Source organism: Marmota monax, unplaced genomic scaffold (assembly GCF_021218885.2).
Source record: "Marmota monax isolate L192 unplaced genomic scaffold, Marmota_monax_Labrador192_F-V1.1 WCK01_AAM20220418_F8-fsc00007, whole genome shotgun sequence".
Taxonomy (NCBI): Eukaryota; Metazoa; Chordata; class Mammalia; order Rodentia; family Sciuridae; genus Marmota; species Marmota monax.
The window spans coordinates 8,846,843-8,869,339 of NW_026692781.1; the positions used below are offsets into that span (position 1 = coordinate 8,846,843).

Sequence of the window (22,497 nt, forward strand, 5' to 3'; positions counted from 1 at the left end):
TGGCCGCCAGCCTAGCTCCTCGGGAACCACAACCCTTGTCGCGCCTTCCCTTTCCTATAATTTGTTTCTTGACGGTGAGACTCCGTTAAACTTTCTTAAAGGGAAAAAGGTGTAAAGGAAGCTTATGCGCCAAGGATTCCTTCCCCACCTTAGAGTTCTGGCGTCTCACACAGGCAGTGGATCATGGAACGCGTTGAAAAAACCACCTCCAAACACGTACACCCTTTTCCTCTGGACGGTTAAATTGGGAAGCACAGCTTGAAATCTGGATTCTGCCATTCAGTACTCTGTGACCCTGGACAACTTCTCTGGCTGGGTTTATATTACGACGTTATTGTGAAGATAAAACGAGACAATGTATGTGAAGCTGGTACTAACCGCCCCCAGTACAGATAGGAAAGGCTCATAAACAGGAGCTTTGGTTAGTTTTAGAATTTTGTCCCGTTTCACCCACACCTGCTGACTGTATTCCATGAGCTCCACTGGAGAAGGGACTGTCCTCTCTTTCAGTGGGCGTTTAACTATTGCAATGAATGTAATAACTGTCCAAAAATTGTCCAAAATTTGTAGCTTTGTAATGTAATAACTGCCCAAAAATTGTAGCTTTTCTCTTAAGATTCTAGTTATTAATAATGGAAAGAATGTGAGTTGACTGAGGGAATACAATATCAAAAAGGTAAAGTAATTTGGAGAAAGTTCCACAATTAGTAAATGCCATGGCCAGATTTCAAACCCCAATCCAATTGGCAGATCTCTTTCAGCCAAAACTCTTCAAATAAGTACTCATAAGCAGCAACTGATCCACTATTTATAATATAATTGCATTAAGGTTTTTTCTTAATCCTATAAACGTGAACTACTAAGGTAAGTTAAAGAGCTTTATCTACAATTTTAGAAATTCTCAAAGACACATACAACTTGATATAGTTTTGATTTTATATTTTTTCTTAGTATCATTCATAAATATGCAGTGTTTATACTCTCAGTCTAGTACCCTTGTCACCAAAACCATGTATTTATGAAATAGATGTCTGGGTGCACTTTATCTATGAAAAAGAGGGAAACTAGCCCACATTTTATAGCCACCATCAATAATTGTCCTAACAAAGCAATTCCTGAATCATTTACTGCTGTTTTAGTAGTGAAGTTCTATAGTTGGGTTCCCACTGCTACTTGTGGAAACAGAGAGGAACCATTACTTTAAAAACTCAAAAACCTTAAAGAGCCTTCTCTGCCCAGCAACCAGCCACTCCAATACTAATTGAAATCATTCTCCAGTTGTGGAGTAGTGAAATCATCTTCAACTTATCACTGTCTTTTGGCCAAATCTAGCTTATTTCTTCAATCTCAATATCTCTCATATCTACCCATTCTCTTAAATTCACACTGTCAAGTCCTTGAATCAATTCCCTATTTCTCTTTTTACAGCTCTATCTTTCTTACCTTCACTTTTGACAGCCTTTAAAGTGCTATGACAAAGCAGGTCTGGCAGATCTTTGTGAGCTTTGTGAACTAAGCAGAGTTTCAGGACTGGCCAATTACTGCTACTAATAGTTATAAAATTCTACTAAGGGTCCACAGCAAAATAGGTAGAGGTCATATAATCAAAACCTCTCACTACTAATTGAAGCATGCAGTTTTCACCCTAGTGGATATCTACTACCCTACATGATAAGAGAAGATTCAGTGAAACCAACAAGATATTAAAAGAGTTAACACTAATGTCAGGCTTAATGAAGTGACTTTGAATATGAGAAGAGGATAGCAGAACCCAGCCCCTGCCTCTTTTTCTCTTTTTGGCTTCCTGGCCATGAGGTGAGAGGTTTTGATCTGCTGTGCTCTGCTACTATGATATTACTGTCTCACCACAGGCCCAAAAGCAACAAAGCCCACTGATCATAGACTGAAACCTATAAAACTGTGAGCCAAGACACAAAATCTCAGCTACTTGGGAAGCTAAGGCAGGAGAATCCTAAGTTCAAGGCAAGTCTGGGTAATTTAGTGAGACTATCTCAAAAAAGGGGGTAGCTGGAGATGTAGTTCAGTGGTAGGGCACTTACCTAGCATGTATGAGGTCCTGGCCTCCAATCCCCCATACTGCTAAAAAATAAGACAGCCAAAATAAACATTTTATCTTTATAAATTGATTATCTCAGTTTTTAGCCACAACCAGGGACCAGGTAAGTTGACCTGAAGTCACAAAGGATCTGGAAAGTGCTTTGGGTAAATAATTTGTCCCCTAATACAGGGTAGTATAGTTGGAAACCCAGAGATTTACTGAGCCTGTATAGAAAGGTAAGGAACAGGAAACAAAAATTATATCTATATATATAGAGAGAAAGGATAGAAAAGGGAAAGAAAAAAAGGAGCAGCAACATGTTCATGTGCTTTAGGGCTTGAATATATCTGTATTAGTCTGTTTTTCATTACTATAACAAAATAAATGTGAAGTTGAATACTTTATAAAGAGGTAAACCTGGGGTATAGCTCAGTGGTAGCACACACACTTAGCATGCCAAGGCGCAGGTTAATCCTCAACACCACAAAAAGAAAATATGTTTATTTAGCTTAAGGAAGTTCAAGGACATGGCACTGATATTGGCTCAGCTCTGGTGAGGACCTCATGGTAGTAGATAGTATCTCATAAAAAGAACAGACCAGGGAGGGACCAAGCCAGTCTTGCTGTTGTTTTGTTCCTGAGACAGGATCTCACTACATTGTCCAGACAGTCTTGAACTTATGAGTTCAGTGTTCCTTCTATTGCAGCCTCCTGAGTAGCTGGGACTATAGTCATGTGCCACTACACCTGGCTCCTAGTCTTGCTCTTTTGGGGATGGGTGGGTAAGAGGGCACTGAGGTTGGAACCCAAAATGTGCACTTAAGTGCTGTACCACTAAGCCAGGTTCCCAGCCCTTTTTAGCTGCTTGCTCAGTAAGTTTGTTTATTGTCTTTATCTGAAAAATCTTCGTATAAAAACTTTTATTTGGTTTAGCTCTCAGCAGCCCCTTCCCGAGCTCTGAGGAAGCTTGCCTTCTTTTGGGCTACCCGATTGTTCTTCTGGGCAAGGGACATTTTGGGACTGTTCTACCTCTTCTTTTTAACTTCTCTCTTGGGCTTCTCCTCATAGACTCGATTCTGTCATCAAAATGATCTTTATTATACATCTCCATCATGTCTGCGATAGCATTCTTTATATACTGAGATAATTGTTTCTCTTAAGCATCTTAAGATTCCATTAGATAACACATATAATCTGCAACATTCTATCTAACCCATGATGTTTCCCAGTGTATTTCTGTGTTGAACTCCTTGCTTTCAGAATCATTACCAGGGAATTGTTTAGTACTATGAAGGATAGACGAGCCTCCATCCCCACTCCCTTTAGGGCCCCCCAAAACTTAATTTTCAGTTGTAGTTCTGGCAAGACCTGCATGGAAATAGCAGGTGAAGGCACCAGGTTGATCATCAATGATTTCCGCATTGTATTCATCTCCAGCACCTCCACTTGGCCTTTATATATCCTGTCCATGTCAAACCTATTGAGAAGGCTGAGGGCCAGCATCAGGCCAGTACAATATGCTGCAGCATAATTTGTTAGGCCAACTTTCACACCAAATTTTGGTAGTACATGTAGATAAGTTGCCCCAACTATTATATCTCCTTTTATATAGGCTTATGCAATCTGATAAGTGATATCTCTTGTTAGTTACCTGAACTATCATCCTATATTTGGGTGTTTTGTACTTATTTTTGTCCTCTATCACCAAGCATTTCCAAACCATAGTTATCAGTTTAGCCTCTCATCTTCCTCTAGATTTCACTTAATATTTCGTAAAGTAGGCCTGATTCTTGACAACTTTAACAAACTTCATCCTGCAGAACAGAGACTAGCATCTGTGACTTGACACAGACCTGCATGCCCTGCAGCATTACAGAGGAGAAAAATTAATTTTTCTTTGGAAACAGGATCTCACTAAGTGGCCCATGCTGACCTTGAATTTGTGATCCTTCTTGCCTCAGTCTCCCCTGAGTCACTGGGATTGCAGGCAAGTGCCATCATACCCAGCAGAATAAGCTAGATTATGATACAATAACAGAGAACTCCAAAATTCAAGGGCTTAGTAGACTAAAAGTACCTCTATTACATTAAAGTCTACTGGAGATCTACCAGCTGTGCACAAGTTCACTCAGCATTTTTAGGTTGCTTCAGTCTTAAAACTCTTCCATATCAAAGTGCTCTCATCTCAAGTGACATTTCATTGGCTAAATTATGTCACACAGCCATGTTTAATTTCAAGGGAATGCTCCTTGCCCACAAAAGTAAATGAGAATTAGATAGTGTTAAATAATGAAAATACCTAACAGTATTTGTTCACAAATAGATTTTGAGGACATCCTTTCTAAATCAATATATGAAATACAGTAATCCTCCCCCCTTATTCAGAGGAGATTTTTTCTAAGACTCCCAAGTGGATGCCTGAAACTCTTGATACTACCAAAATATATGTGCTGGTTTTTTCTGTACATGTATGATAAAGTTTAATTTGTGAATTAGACATAGGAAGAGATTAAAAACAATCACCAATAATAAAATAGAACAAGTAATATACCACAATAAAAGTTATGTGAACATGGTCTATATCTCAAAATATTGTACTTGCCCTACTTGTAATAATATGATACAATGCCCATGAGATAAGATAAAGTGAGATGAATGACAAAAGTATTGTGACAGGGTGTTAGGCTACTACATAAGCATTACTTTGTAACACAAGCACTGCAATGCCAATACTAATGGTCAATTTAATAACTAAGATGGCTACTATGCTGGACACAAGGGTTGAAATCACATCTCTAACAGGATGGAGTGGTACAGCAGAAGATTTCATCTCCCCACTTAGAATGGCATGCAATTTAAAACTTGTAAATTGCCAAGCAGGGTGGCACTTACTTGTAATCCCAGGAATTCAGGAGGCTGAGACAGGAGGATTGAAAGTTCAAGGCCAGCCCCAGCAACTTAGCAAGAATCTGTCTTAAAATAAAAAGGGCTGGGAAAGGAGCTCAGATTGAAGCCCTGACTTCAAACCCCAGTACAAAAAGCAAAAACAAAAAAAAAACCTATGAATTATTTATTTGCATTTAAAATCCTTACATTGTAGTTGACCATGGCTAGCTAACTGAAACCACAGAAAGTGAAACCACACCATGCTACCAAAAACACTATACAGATTCAATAAAATCCCAATAAAAGTTCCAATGACATTCCTCATAGAAATAGAAAAAGCAATCATGAAATTCATCTGGAAAAATAAGAGACCCAGAATAGCCTAAGCAGTCCTTAGCAAGAAGAGTGAAGCTGGTGGCATTACTATTCCATAGCCTTAAACTATACTACAGAGCAATAGTAACAAAAACAGCATGGTATTAGCACCAAAATAGACCTGTAGACCAATGCTACAGGATAGAGGACACAGAGACTAACCCACATAACTACAATTATCTTATAGACAAAGGCACCAAAAACATACATTGGAGAAAAGATAGCCTCTTCAACAAATGGTGCTGGGAAAACTGGAAATCCACATGTAACAAAATGAAGTTAAACCTCTATTTCTCACCCTGCACAAAACTCAACTCAAAATGGATCAAGGACCTAGGAATTAAACCTGAGACCTTGCACTTAATGGAAGAAAAAATAGGCCCAAATCTCCATCATGTTGCATTTGGCCCCAATTTCCTTCCTTAATAAGACTCTTGTAGTGCAAGAATTAAAACCAAGAATCTATAAATGGGATAGATCCAAACTAAAAAGCTTCTCAGCAAAACAATCAGTGAGGTGAACAGAGAGCCTAGAGAATGGGAGCAAATCTTTACCACAAACACATCAGATAGAGTACTAATCTCTAGGATATATAAAGCACTCAAAAACCTTAACACCAAAACACAAATAACCCAATCAATAAATGGGCCAAGGAACTGAACAGACATTTCTCAGAAGAGGATATATAATCAACCAACAAACCTATGAAAAAATGTTTCAGAATTAGAGAAATGCAAATCAAAACTACTCTAAGATTTCATCTCACTCCAGTCAGAATGGCAGCTATTATGAAGACAAACAACAATAAGGGTTGGCGAGGATGTCGGTTGGCGAGGATGTCGGGGAAGAGGTACACTCATACATTGCTGGTAGGACTGCAAATGGGTGTAGCCAATCTGGAAAGCAGTTTGGAGATTCCTTGGAAAACTTGGAATGGAACCACCATTTGACCCAGCTATCCCACTCCTTGGATAATATCTAAAGGACTTAAAACAGCATGTTACAGGGACACAGCTATATGGATGTTTATAGCAGCACAAGTCACCATAGCTAAATTATGGAACCAACCTCTAGATGCCCTTCAGTAGATGAATGGATAGAGAAACTTTCGTATATACATGATGGAACATTATTCAGCATTAAAAAAGAATAAAATCATGGCATTTGCAGGTAAATGGATGAAGTTGGAGAATATAATGCTAAGCGAAGCAAGCCAATCCCCAAAAACCAAAGGCCGAATGTTTTCTTTGATATGAAGATGTTGACTCATAATAGCTATGGGTGTGGGGACATGGGAGGAATGGAGGAACTTTAGATAGGGAAAAGGGGAGGGAGAGGAAAGGAGGGGGAAAAGGAGTAGGAATGATAGTGGAATGAGTTAGACATCATTACCCTAAGTACACGTATGAAGACATGAATAGTGTGAAAATACTTTGTGTACAATCAGTGACTTGAAAAATTGTGTTCTATATGTGTAATATGAAATGAATTGCATTCTGCCATCATGTATAACAAATTAGAATAAATAAATAATTTTGAAAAAAAGAGGACTGTGGCTGTGGCTCAGCGGTAGCACACTTGCCTGGCATGTGTGAGGCACTGGGTTCACTTCTTGGCACCGCATATAAATAAATAAAGGTCTTTCAACAACTAAAAAATATGTACATATAAAAAGAAGAATTTTAAAAAAAGAAAGTGAAACCACAGATAAGGGACAACTAACTATTGTACTGCTCTTCTTTCTAAAATGATTCTTAGAAGTCATAATTAATGTTACTATTGTGGTACCTACTTACTCCATTACCCCTTTGTTCTGAGGGGTTCATTTCCCTCACCCAAATTCGAGGCCTAAGACTTCCTGTTTATAGCACATGGACATACCAGTCACAACAGATGGGACTAGGGGTGGCTGACCAAAGCTGGGCAAATCAAGATTCTCTTTCTCCCTAGGAGCCATTCTTAGAACATAGCAATAAATTCTATTGGACTTTTAAAGGGAACATAGAATCAGTGTTATGTCATATGCTTTCTTAACATAAAGCTATTCTAAAGGAAGAGAAAAATAAAAACAGGAAGGAAGAAGGATAGGTAATTATATATATATGGTCCTGGAAAAACTGAAAGGAAAGAGTAATCCCAAGAATTTCCAATTCCAGAGTCTAATCCTTCTAAAAACCTATATATTTTCTGGCCATGGACCCTGAAATAATCTTGAGTTCTACCAAGAATTTCCTTTTCTGGGTAAAATCATTATACAGTGATTTTCTATTTCTTATAGCCAAACAATATTTACAGTGACTAAAACAGACAAGAACTTAAGACTATCTGAAAACTCTTAATGTATGTTGGAGGCACATGGTCCAAGGTTCCTAATTTTAAATGATAAGACAGTGGGGCAGGGGCTATGGCTCAGGGTAGCGCAGTTGCCTGGCACTGGGTTTGATTCTCAGCACCACATATAAATAAGAAAAATAAAGGTCTATCAACAACTAAAAAATAATAATAAAAAATTATAGTGTTTCTTGGAGTGTATTCTGTGGAACAGTAATCCTACAAACTGCTCATTGAACTAAGGGATCCAAGGGATCCAGGATCTGATAAGTTTAGAAAGCACTACATACCACATTGGGAGATTGATAATATATATTAGATATGTAAGGTTTTGCCATGAAAAGACTTGTTAACTCCTTAATTTAGCATAACAGATGCTAAACTTGTGAATTGTCAAGCACAGTAGCACATATTTGTAATCCCAGCAACTCAGGAGGTTGAGACAGGAGGATTGAAAGTTCGAAGCCAGCCTCGCAAATTAGCAAGAACTGTCTTAAAATAAGAAGGGCTGGGGAAGGAGCTCAGTAGTAAAGCCACTCAGATTGAAGCCCTGACTTCAATCTTCAGTACAAAAAAGAAAAAAAAAAAACTATGCAATGTTTATTTGCATTTAAAATTCTTACACTGTAGTTGACCATGGCTAACTGAAACCATGCAAAGCGAAACCACAGATAAGCGACAACTATTGTACTGCAGTCAAAGCTGCCCTTATTCCTAAGATGATTCTTAGAACGTGTACTCTGTGGATAGGAACTTTGTGGAAGTTGCTGTTATAGTGATTTAGAATGAATTGAAAACTATTGGAGAATGCCTTTTTAACAACTAACAAAAGACAAAATGATCACTTAAAAAGAAAAAGACTATCAACCCTAAGGAAAGCATTGCTCCTACCAGATGTTTCACCATCAAGATGAAATTTAGAATTAGATTAAAAATGTATGCCTCATTTTCTTGAGAGAAAATATCTTTTCAAGTGCAGTAAAAGATCTCCAAAGAAACTTGGAGCTTTTTTGAGTGACCTGGGTAAATTATTTAGAGATTTCCCTCTATAAATTATCTTTAAGATGCCTTGTTTGATAGCCAACAGAACACCTGAATAGAGTTGCTGTGTTTTTATATTACCTTAATAGAAATTAGTAGGACTAAAAAGACTGTTTAATTCATTGGCTTCCTGGCCAACAAGTGTAAATAAGAGCAATAGTTTGGTACTCATTTTAAATTAGAGGTAGGTTCCCCAAAATGACTTAAGAATTAAGAAAGGAAGTAAGAATATACTAATAATCATCTTCAAGATTAAACCATTTTTTCAGTCTGTTACAAGAATTTTTATGTTAAAAGATGATTATTAAAACCCTATTTGGAGGCTGGGGCTGTAGTTCAGCAGCAGAGCGTTTGCCTAGCATGCACAAGGACTGGGTTCGATCCTCAGCACCACATAAAAATAAATAAAACAAAGGCATTCTCTCCATCTACAAATAAAAAAATTTTTTTTTTAAATCCTATTTGTGGTGTGAGGTTGTAGCTCATTGGTAGAGCACCTCCCTAGCAAGTGTGAGGCACTGGATTTGATCTTCAGCACTACATAAAAATAAATAAATAAAAAGTATTATGTCCATCTACAACTAAAAATTTTTATAAATAAATAAAACCCCATTTGTGTGCCAGCCACTTTACATATGCATGACCTAATTTACTGCTCGAGATAAGTATAAATGTGTATTATTACAGCCTTTTTACAGCTAAGTACACCAAGTTTGTAAAATGTTAAGCAATTTTGTTGCACTGCCATTGTTGGTAACTGTTAGGTTGCATAAAACCAGTTACATCTGACTTCAGAATTTTATTTTCTACTCAAATACGCCTTTCCCACAGTGGGCAAATGATGTGCTATACATAGTGAATAGTGCAGTCTAGCTAACAGTAGAGATGAAGAAGTGACTACTATTAGAATGGCCAAAATCAAGAACGGTGAAAACATCAAATGCTAGTAAGGATGTGGAACAAGAGGAATTCATGTTCATTGCTAGTGGGACTGCAAAATGGTACAGCCCCTTTGAAAGACAGTTTGGCACTTTTTTGCAAAATTAAGCATCCTCTTGCCATATGACCCAACAACTGCATTTTTTTTTTCTTTTTTGGTGCTGGGGATCAAACCCAGGCCTTGTGCATGCAAGGCAAGCACACTACCAACTGATCTATATCCCCAGCCCAACAACTGCATTTTTTGATGTTTGCTCAAACAAATCAAAAACTGCCCACACAAAACCTGCCTATTATTGTTTTTTTTAATTAGTTATACATGACAGTACAATGACCTTGATATATTATACATTTGAATCAGATGGGATATAATTTCTCATTTTTCTGAGTGTACAGGTTGCAGAATCATATTGGTCATGCAGTCACATATATACACACAGTAATAATGATGTCTGTTTCATTCTACTATCTTTCCTATCCCCCCTTCCTCTCCCCTCCCCTCTCATCACTTCTCTCTACCTAATCTAAGGTAACTTTATTCTTTTTTTTCCTCATATCTTCATACATGTATTTTGTATAACGATGAGGGTCTCCTTCCACCATCCATGCAATTCCCGGTTTCCCTCCCTTTCCCTCCCACCCCTCTTCCCTATCAAGAGGTAATCTTCTTCCCATGCTCTTCCTCCCTACCCCATTTTGAGTTACCCCCCTTATATCAGAGAAGACATTCGGCATTTGTTTTTTTGGGATTGGCTAACTTCACTTAGCATAATCTGCTCTAATGCCATCCATTTCCCTGCAAATGCCATGATCTTATTATTTTTTAGTGCTGAGTAATATTCTGTTGTGTATAAATGCAACATTTATTATTATTTATATCAGCTTTATTTATGATTCAAACCTGGAAGTAACTAGTATGTCCTTCAGAGGGTGACTGAATAAACTGGTGTATCTGAACAATGAAATACTATCTGATGCTTTTTTTTTTAAAGGAGCTAAAGCAGGGCTGGGGATGTGGCTCAAGCGGTAGCGAGCTCGCTTGGCATGCGTGCGGCCCAGGTTCGATCCTCAGCACTACATACAAACAAAGATGTTGTGCCCGCAGAAAACTAAAAAATAAATATAAAAAAAATTCTCTCTTTAAAAAAGTTTTTAAAAATTATTAAAAAAAAAATAAAGGTGCTAAAGCAATGAAAAGACACAGAGAAAACTTAAGAGAAAGGAGCCATCTGGAAAGGCTACGTGGTATAACTCCAACTACATGACACCTCGGAAAAGACAGAACTATGGAGACAATGAAAAGCTCTGTGGTGTCCAAGGACACAAGATGGAAGAGAGAGATGAATAAGCAGAGCACAGAGGATATTTTAGGAAGTGATACTACTCTGTATGATACTGTAATGCAAATACATACCAGTATACGTCTTTCAAACCTATAGAAAGTATTACAACACCATCAGTGAACCTTAATGTAAAATGTGGATTTGGGATGATAATGATATGTCAGTGTAGGTTCATCACTTACAACAAGTATACCTCTCTGGAAAGTGATGTGGATAATGGGATAGTATGCATGTGTGGGAACAGTTTAAGTGTAAAACTCCCTGTATCTTCCTCTCAATTTTGCTGTGGATCTGAAACCACTGGTTTTTTTTGTTGTTGTTTGTTTGTTTTTTTTAAGTATATTTTGAAAAGAAGTATGTGTTCTTTTTACTGGAGCAAAGATGAATTCAAGTAATTTATGTAAAAATATTGACCCCTAAAGGGAAATTTCTGGCTAGGATTTCTGTTTCTAATCATGACTATTTCAGTTAAGTAAATAGGACTATTAGCAGTGTTGGAAGACATATTCAAAATAGATTAGTAGGCTTTGGTGTGCAAGGACAAACAAGAACATGGAAACATTAAGGCGTCTGTATTTGTGACATGACCAGGATTACCTAAATTAAGGCAATGATTAAAATGTCAGATGCACAAGGCCCTGGGTTCGATCCCCAGCACAACAACAACAACAAGAAAAAAAAAAAAAGTTTTGTCAGGGAACCTTCTGTTAAGGAAATCTTGGATGAATTGCTGGGAAATCATTGGTGAATTATTAAATTATGCATGTAAGTAGGAAGATGAGATTCTAGAACAGTTTCTTCCCACTTCTGCCATTTCGCCTCAATTCTCATTAAGCTTGAAGATAACTATTTTCTAATGCTATTTTTTTTTTAGAATTTTTAATATTTATTTTTTAGTTTTCGGTGGACACAACTTCTTTGTTTGTATGTGGTGCTGAGGATCAAACCCAGGCCGCACGCATGGCAGGCAAGCGCAATACCGCTTGAGCCACATCCCCAGCCCTTCTAATGCTATTTATAAAATAAAATGAGCATTGTCTGACAGTGCCAAAAAGACTGTTCGAAAACAAATTAACTGTATATCAAATTGATGACATAACATTATAAAGAAAAGAACTATTTTCAGTTCTCTTAAAACACAACACTTTGGGACTGGGATTGTGGCTTAGCAGTAGAGTGCTTGCTTGACATGTATGAGGCACTGGGGTTTGATTCTCAGCACTGCATATAAATAAATGAAATAAAGGTCCATCAACAACTAAAACAAATTTAAAAAATAAGACTTCAATTTTGTAGTCTCAGAAATACATATGTTCTAAGGACAAAAAGGCTAATTTAAAACTTTATTTAATAGTCTTAACAGAAAAAAAATCTTTGTATTGCTAGGTGCAGTAGTGCACGCCTATAATCCCAGCTAGGAGGCTAAGGCAAGAAGATTACAAATTTAAATCCACCATTAGGAATTTAGCAAGACCCTGTCTCAAAATTTAAAAAATAGAAAGGTCTAAGGATGTAACTCAGTGTTAAAGCACCCCCAGGGTACTCCTAGTTAACACACACACACACACACAAACACAAATGATTATGTTAATGTGTTAGGAGGTGAAAACTACAAATATAAAAATGAAGTAAACAGTGATAACCTAGTATCAGTTAATAGCTATATGCCCAGATTATACCATTTTTAAAACCTATCATGTCCCATCATCCTATAGATAGGACACCAATAAAAACAAATTAACAAGTTTATAGGTTTTTATAGGTGTCCTGGATATAGGACGATGGGACATAATGGATTACGATAGCTGATTCCATGTCTAAGACAAAAAATATATCACCTGAGCCTGGAACATCTTGTACCTGAAAGCGAGGAAGTTACCAAAGACTGCTACAGTCATGTCAAAGATATACGAGAGCCATTTTCATATAGGCCCTTCCTCTGGCCAAGTATGGAAAAATTTAAACATCCAAAAGAAAAAATGACTGATTGAGATACATTGAATATCTAAAATCCATGAATTCATAGTGATGTGAAAAAGAATTAATTAGTTGGTCTGTAATCCCAGTGACTCAGGAGGTTGAGGCATGAAGATCACAAGTATAAGGCCAACCTCAGCAACTTAGCAAGGCTCAAAAAAATAAAAAGGGCTGGAGATGAAGCTCAATGTAGAGCACCCCTGAGTGCAATCCCCAGAATTGCAAAAAAATAATTAATAAGTCACTATTCACCATTAGAAGTTGCTAGGGTATGTGTTTATTGACTTGGGATCACACAACAAAGTGCCATAAAGTCAGTGGCTTAAACAACAGAAATTTGGAAGCTGCCAGGCCTGGTGGCACTCACTTGTAATCCTAGCATCTGGGGAAGCTGAGGCAGGAGGAGCGCAAGTTCAAAGCCGGCCTCAGTAATTTAGAAAGGCCCTAAGCAACTTAGCAGAACCCATCTCAAAAAAGAGCAGGGCGTGTGCCTCAGTGTTAAGTGCTCCTGCGTTCAAACCCTAGTACCAAAAAATAATAATAATACTTCTGGAGGCTACAAGTCTGAAAGCGAAATGTTATCACAACAGATTTCTTCTGAGACCAGTCGTTGGCTTATAGATGGCCTTCTATACATGGTCTTTCCTCTGTACCTGTATCCAAATTTCCTGTATTTATAAGGACAATACTCATACTGGGTTAGGGCTCTCCCTAATGATTTTGTTTTAACTTAATTGCCTTTATATATATATATATATATATATATATATATATACCAGGGAATGAACCCTGGGACACTTAAACACTGAACCACATCCCCTGCCCCTTTTATGTTTTATTTTGATTCAGGGTCTCACCAAGTTCATCAGGGGCTTGCTAAGTTGCTGAGGCTGACTTTGAACCCACGATCCTCCTGCTGCAGCCTCTTAATCGATGGAATTAGAGGCGGTGCCACCAGCCTGGCTTAATTGCCTCTTTAAAGACTACCTCTAAACTTAGGTACTGAAGGTTAGGTCTTCAACATGTTCATTTTGGAGAACACAACTCAATATGGACAGGCACCAAGTGCTTACTTTGAAAATTACAAACTAAAAGAAAAACAAATTGGCGGGGCTGGGGTTGTGGATTAATGGTAGAGCACTTGCCTTGCACATGAGAGGCACTGGGTTCTATCCTCAATATCACATAAAAATAAGTAAATAAAATAAAGGCATTGTGTTTATAAAAAAAAAAAAGAAAGAAAGAAAATTATCCCCAAAAGCTCATGTGTGAGACAATGCAAAAATAGAGGTGAAATGATTGGGTTATGAAAGCTTTAATCCAATCAGCGAATTAATCCTCTAGTAAGGATTAATTGAGTGGTAACTGAAGGCAGGTAGAATGTGGCTAGAGGAGGTAGGCATTGGGGGTGTGCCTTAAAGGGTATATATTTTGTATCTGGTGAGTGGAGTCTCTCTGCTTTCTGATCATGTGAGCTGCTTTCCTCCACCACACTCTTCTACCATAATGTTCAGCCTCACCTTGAGCCCCAAAGCATGGAGCTGGCAGTCTATAGACTAAGACCTCTGAAACCATGAGCCCCCAAATAAGATTGTTCTTTTAGTCTTTTAGTCACAGAAGGGAAAAACCTGACTAAAACACCCTAATTGAAGGAAATCTAGCTAATAAATGTAAAGGAATCATAGATTTTAAAAACCACTATTATGTGAGCAGTGCTCATCAATGGATGATGAAACTATTAGAAGAAAGATTGATAGTTCACTATACAGTATAAAGATTAAACCAGGCTGGGATTGTAGCTCAGTGGTAAAGCACTTGCTTAGCACGAGTGAGGTACTGGTTAGATCCTCAGAACCACATAAGAATAAATAAATAAAATAAAGGTATTATGTCCACCTACAACTAATAATTTTTTTTTAAAGATTAATCTGGGGCTGAGGCTATAGCTCAGTGGTAAATGCTTGCTTCGCATGTGTGAGGCACTGGGTTCAATCCCCAGCACCACATAAAAATAAATAAAGATACTGTGCATTCATCTACAACTAAATAAAAAAAAAAAAAGATTAATCCATTATCACTTGAAACCACCAATTGAGAGTCACTAAAAGTGAAACAAGAGTCATGCCCACCTGTAATCCCAGCAATTTGGGAGGCAGAGATAGGCAGAGATAGGAGGATTGCCAAATTCAAGGCCAGCCTTAACAACTTAGCAAGGCTGTCAGCTACTTAGTGAGACCCTGTCTCAAAATTAAAAAAAAAAAAAAAAGTTAAAAAGGGCTGAGGATATGGCCAGGCATGGTGGCGCATGCCTGTAATCCCAGTGGCTCAGCACGCTGAGGCAGGAGGATCAGGAGGTCACAGCCAGCCTCAGCAAAAAACAAGGCACTAAGCAACTCAGTGAGATCCTGTCTCTAAATAAAATGGAAAAAAAAAGGGTTGGGGGGTTGGGGATGTGTCTCACTGGCCAAGTGCTCTTGAGTTCAATCCCTGATACAAAAAAAAAAAAAAGAAAAGAAAAGAAAAAGAGAGACAGCCATTATATACCTCCTGATATGATGCAATAAAAATTACATTGCCTTGCCAACAAGAAAAGCTTACTAAAGTTGAGGCTGAATCAGTTGAACTGATAGTTCCAACTCCCAGTTTACAAATACTGTGAATAGAAGGACAAACTAAATGTCACTATAAGGAAGCAATTATCCCAAACCAGAGCATAGGGCACTGTATAAGATTACTGACCTGATTTCATCAATAGGCCAATGGCAGGAGAAGAAGGATGGGACTATTGGTTCTGGACTAAAATATATTTGAAAGAGTCATAACAGCAAAATGGGATGTGTTGACCTTGTTTGAATCTCATTTCAACAAACCAATCATAGAAATGCTTTTTTAAAAAATTGTAGATGGGCCTTTATTTTATTAATTTATTTTATCATAAAATAAATTTTTATGTGGTGCTGGGAATCAAACCCAGTGCTTCACATATGCTAGGCAAGTGCTCTATCACTGAACTTCATCCCAGCCCCCATAGAAATGTTTTTGAGATAATCAGAAAAATTGATGATTATCAGTTAGATAACATTAAGGAAAACTCATTAACTTCTAGGTGTAATAATATGTAAAAAAAATCCTTATTTTTTAGATATAGAAGTATGGAAGTATTTAGGGGTGAAATGAAAAGAGAAATGTCAGAAATCTGCTTTTCAAATTATAGAAGAGAAGGAAAGGAAGCTATATATAGCATATACCTACCAGCTGCTGATCCCAAAGCCAATGTCACATGTTTTACGTTTTTGTTAAATCAACCGCTAGATCAGATACTCTGAGGGAAAGGCTCAGCTATCTATGTGTTAACAAAGCCTTAAGGAGATTCTGATGCAGCTAACATTTGAGAATCACTGTAAGGGTGTTGTATATTTTTTAGTATGTTTTAAAACTCAATAAAGAAAAAGTTTCTTGGGCTAGAGATATAGCCTAGTGGTAGAGCACTTGCCTAGCATGAGCAAGGTCCTAAGTTCAATTATAAAATAAAAATGAAAATAAATAAATTTATTTTATTTATTTATTATTTTATTTATTATTAAATAAAATGAAAATGAAAAAAAAATTTAAATCAACTACTTGTGATATATGTGATAGCCTGAAGGAATGTGGATTTTTAGTTCCTTCAGGGGTTCATCATAACAACATAAGTAACCCTAAGTGAATTTTATTGCATGTAAATGATTTCTCAATAAAGAGAAATTAAGATAGAATTTCTATATGGTTCTCCACAAAGGTGTCTTTATAAGGGTTGTATGTATTTTGTATGTATATATAACATATTGATATTATATAAAATAAGGGCTTATTTGTACTTAATAATATTAAACACCTGTAATCCCAGTGGTTTGGGAGGCTGAGGCAGCAGTTTGGAGAGTTCAAAACCAGTTTTAGCAAAAAGCAAGGTGCTAAGCAACTCAGTGAGACCCTGTCTCTAAAGAAAATACAAAAAGGGGCTGGGGATTGGCTAAGTGGTTAAGTGCCCCTGAGTTCAATCCCCAGTACAAAAAAAAATTATATATATATATATATATATATATATATATATATATATATATAATTTTGTGTGTATATATGTATGTATGTGCATATATATATACACATACATACATATATATACATACACATACACACAAGGTATCCAGAATAGCTCTCTCTGAAATTATAAGTTATATTTTTCTCTATGTTAAACTTAAAGTTTTTCTATTAATTATGCTGTCTAGGAAGAGGACAAGGAGAAGGTAGGAGGGGAGAGGGGGAGAAGGAGGAGGAAGAAGAGGAAGAAGAACTTTGTGGGCTTCCTGCATATCAAATTATCATTTGATCCATGGATAAGAGCCACAAACCCATCTCCTTGAGACAGAACCCCCCTTTGCCTTGGTTTGAGAGTCCAGTGCTGTGAAACAATTCCCTTAAGATTCTTAGAAACACTCTTGCTTAACAGAGAAAATCAAAGAAAGAAGTCCTACTATTTAGCTGGCAGCAACTTGGGTTTGATCTTTGCCAGCAAAATCCTGTGTTGGATACTATATTTGTATTTCAGCAGCTAAAAGAAACCAATTGGTACTTGGAACAGTCTTCCTGGAAGTCTCCTTAGCCACATCCTCAAGTTCATTAGGTATGTTTTTTTTTTTAAATCTTGCATGTTTCCATTGTTGACAGTATTGCTAAACTCAATCATGACATAAATGGGAGTTGCCTTTGTCCAGCATTCAGTAACAATTTTATTACTTACCTGCCCTCTCATTTATAGTCTCCTTAAGGCCTTCTGGCATCTACCTACCAGCTGCTGATCCCAAAGCCAATGTCATATATTTTACGTTTTTGTTACAGTGGTACTCCAGATGATTCCAATTTCTGTTTTTGTTACCTATGGCTATGCAAAAATCTCAAAACTTTGTGACTTAAAACAACAGCAATTTTAGTATCAAGCATTGAGCTGGGTATTGTTTCTTCCAGTCTTGTTGGGGTCTTGTGTGTGGTTGCAGTCATACTGAGGAGATTTTGTTTAGAAATGAATGTCTGTGTTCCCCACCATATTCATATGTTGAAATTCTAATCCCCAGTATAATGATATTAGGAGGTAAAACCTTTGGGAAGTAATTAGGTCACAAAGAGTGGAGCCCTTCATGAGATCAGTGCCTTTATAAAAGAGACACTAGAAATTGTCAATCAGACTTACTTCCTCTATCCATCTCTATCTCTGTCTAGTATATTAGTATATTCACAATATTGTAGAATTATTACCATTAGTTAATTCCAGAACATTTTCATCACCCTGAAAAACAAACAAATAAACTGGATATCCACTAGCAATTTATCCCCATTCCCTTGTCTTCTACCCCCAACTCCTGGAAACCACTAATCTGCTTTCTATTCCTATGGATTTCCTATTCTGGACATTTCATACGAATGGATCTGTGTGATATATGGCTTTTTGTATCTGAATTTTGCCAGTGTATTAGTAAGGGATCTCCAGAAAATAGAAACAACAGGATGGATGGGTAGATAGATGGGAGATGTTTATTATAGGAAATTGGCTCAACGTGACAATGGAGGATGAGAAGCGCTATGATCTGACGACCTCTACAATTCAGAAACCCAGAAAAACTGGTGGTGTATTTCTGAGAATCATATAGTTGAGGTGTAAGTCCAGTTGAGAGCAGAAGTCTGATGTCCCAGTACAAACACCCAGGCAGAGAGAAGAAATTTTCCCTTCTTCTAACTTTTTGTTCTATATATGGATATAGCACATATTTATTCACTTTTAGTTGATAGACTACACATTTTATCTATTCATTCATAGGTAATGGGATTATTTTCACTTTGGGCTATTATGAATGCTACAGACATTTATTTACAGCTTTATTTAATTTAAACTAAAAATTCCTACAGAATATTTTAAATAAATGTTTTTGTTTTCAGTTTTTTTATTTTTCTTTTTTTTTCAGTTTTTGCTTTAAGATTGTGGACAATATTCTGGAAAAGAAAACTCTCTAAAAGAAAACTGATTTCTGGAAGGAGAAATTAGGGCAATAATGAGTACTTAGATAGAGCGTAGAGTGTGAAGTTGGAAATGACGGGTCCACTTTACTAATCAAACTCATAACCCCAGGAGGATGACAAGAACATAAAAGAGAATTCAAGCTGTTTTTCAGGGGCAGGGGGAATTTATATAACAAAACTTATATAAAAGTTCTCTTGTTTCAAGATTTATAGGAAGCATAAACCAAATAAAATTGCCTTATTATGAAGATTTGGGCAAAGAATTCTTTTCTAGCTAGTTATTTACCATAGCAAGAGGCAGAGTGCACACCTCCCCTGTCCTGTTTCTTGTTCTGAGGGTGTTTTTGTTTTTACATATAATTAATAGTCCCCAGATGTACTTGCTTTTCAGAGCCCTATCTTCTCACTTTCATCTTTCTTAGGGAACAGAGGTTTTCAATATTTCCCTAAGCCCAAAAAAGACCAAACAATAGAGCCATGTTGACAGAACTTTGGGGAAATGTTTCCTTTAGGCATAATGTAAATAAATCTCTCCTGTGTCATCTCAGCACACATCTCCTCTCATTTAATGCTGACTTTTAAGATCTTGTCACTACCTGAAATTACTCTTCTGAATTCTTCCATTAGAAACCTCATTTTTTTCGCCACCAACCTCTATGCTCCTTCATTTCACATGTCCTTCCTGTTGTTAGCCTACTCTTCAGCCTTTACTCTATCCCTAGTATCTTAGGTTTTCAAACTTCTAGCCCTCTAATGTTTTCTTCCTCTCAACCAATATCAACCCCCCCAACCCCTCCACCCTCTCACCCCCTCACTCCCCACCCCAGTCCTGTCTCAAACAGTCAGCCTTCTTTTGTTCTTTCCCCTCAATTCCCTGAGCCTCTAGGCTTTAGCCTCCCAATCCTGTCAGCCATGCAAACAAAACCCTCCTCTGGTCTCTTTAGCCTTCCCTCTGCTGGGGCGTCAAGGTGGCCAGAAATTATTTTATTCTCTTTCTATTCACAGTGGCTACTCCAAACTTTTACTATTCTCAAGTCCCAGACTTCAGCCATGATTCTCTCAACAAAAAGAAAAAAGGAAAGAAAGAAAGAGAGAGAGAGAGATAAAGAAAGAAAGAAAGAAAGAAAGAAAGAAAGAAAGAAAAAGAAAGAAAGAAACTTCTTGGGCTGGGCTTGTGGCTCAGTGATAGAGCACTTGCCTTGCATGTGTGAGGCACTGGATTCGATCCTCAGCACCACATAAAAATAAAATAAAGGTATGTGTCCATCTACAACTAAAAGATATTTTTTAAAATAAATAAATAAATAAATGTCCTCAGGTTGAAGCTCCGTCTTTTCTACCTACCAATGTCTCTGAATCTTCTTGATCTTTACATCGTTCCTCTGTGCTTTTTATTCTCTTTCGGCCTCCTTCAGGACCTCATTCTGTCAACTTGCTCAGGTACAGCATCAGGTTCTTACGTGCTTCTCCTCCTATATAGTCTCCACAGTAGCATCCTGAAAATGCTCTCCTTTTAGCCTATCCAGTCTCCGGATCCACCTTTAACTTCCTAATTATCTCCCTGCCCTCTGACACTTCCCCGCCTGCAGTTCAGTCCCTTCAATGCAAATAGCGCATTTAAAAGCACAAATTTGGCTGTGCCATACCCCTAATTTAATTTTTCTCATGGCTCCTCATAATGTCCAGGATAAAATCCAAACTCCTTAGCTTGGTAGATAAGACCCGTAATCCTGTGAGCCCCAACTCCAGCCCCATTTCTCCTTGCTCTCCAAGGAGCATTGCATTTTTCCTATAGCAAACTCTCAGTCACCATCATTTTCTTTCTTTCTTTTCTTTTTTCTTTATTTCTTCCTTTTTTTCTTTCTTGGATTGAATACAGGAGTTCTCTACCACTGAACTACATCCCCAACCCTTTATTTATTTACTTATTTTTTTATTTTGAGACATGGTCTCACTAAGTTACCTAGACTGGTCTCAAACTTGAGATCCTTCTGCCTCAGCCTTCTGAATTGCTGGGATTACAGGTATGTGCCACCACACCTGGTTCATCATGTACTTTCATGTACTCATGCCCTTTCCTGGAATACTCTTTTTTTTTTTTAACATTTTGTAGTTGTAGATGGACAGAATGCCTTTATTTTGTTTATTTTTATTGGTGCTGAGGATAGAACCCAGTGCCTCATGCCAGCTAGGCAGGCACCCTGCCACTAAGCTACAGCCCCAGCCCCCAGAATACTCTTTATGATGAGATTAATTCTGTCCCACCAAAATTCATATGTTGAAGTTGTAACCTCCACTATCTCAGAGTGTGACTGTATTTGGAGACAGGGCCTTTAAAAAGATAATTAAGGTAAAATGAGGTCAAATGATATCTTAGTGCATTTTGTGATGCTATAATAGAATATATAATGCAGTTACTTTATAAAGTAAAAGAAGCTCATTTAGCTCACAATTCTGCTGCCTGGAGGATCTAAATAGCATGGTCCCAGCATCCTGGGGAGGGCTCTCTGTCTGTTACAGTATGGCAGAGAAGCAGAAAGGGAACTGGCTGGGTGAAAAAAATTACCAAACACCTTGGTGACATCATCTTTATAACAACGTGCTCTGGTGAGAACTCACTCCTGAGAGACCCAATCTACTCTGAGAATGCAGCTTTAATCTATTCATGAGGGTAGAGCTCCCGGTGCCCTAATTACCTTCTACTAGGCTCTACCCATTAAAGGTTCCACCACCTCAAAACATACTGGGGATCAAGTTTCTAGCACATAAACCTTTAGGGGATAAACAACATCCAAACCATAGCAGAAGTGTGGCCCTAATTCAATGTGAATTAGGGTCCCAACCCTTATAAGAAGAAGACATTGAACACACACGAAGGAAAGACCATGTGAACATGCAGGGAGAAGATGACTACCTCCAAGCCAAAGACAAAGGCTTCAAAAGAAAAGGATCCTGAAAACACCTTGATCTCAGACTCCCAGCTTCCAGAACTGTGGGGAAATTAAATTTTGTTGTTTAAGCCACCCAGTCTGTGGTACACTGTTATTATAGCCTTGGAAAACCACTTCATTCCCCATGTGCTCTTCCAGAATCTTCATTTAAATAACTGGTATATATGGGTCACCGACTCCTTCCTTCAAACATATGGAACCCCCTCTTCTCCCCAACACTCTTTTCCTACTCACACTTATCTTGAACTCCATTTCTCCAGGGGACTCTGCGCTTCCTATGGGCACCATTACATTATCACTGTCCTCCTTCACCAGTGTTCTCTATGCCTCTGTTGCTTCCTTAACCCAGAAGCAGAGAGGGTAGCATCAATATTCCTGTCATGCTAAGACTCTTTGTCTGGACACAAAATATCTAGAAGCATTTTTCCCCCTGATCAATAGACTCCAGAAGCCTTAGAAACTAACAAAATTTTATATCTATATAAAATTTTGTCAGTATCTTCTAGTATACCAACACATTAATGTGGTCTAAAAATATCTGAGTCAT

The 22,497-nt window shown here is 37.6% G+C and overlaps 1 pseudogene; it reads right to left on the reverse strand.

Annotated features, from left to right (window-relative positions):
* Positions 1-2,988: 2,988 nt before the first annotated feature.
* On the reverse strand, positions 2,989-3,881 carry LOC124094696 (large ribosomal subunit protein uL18-like; annotated as a pseudogene).
* Between the last annotated feature and the right edge of the window lie 18,616 nt (positions 3,882-22,497).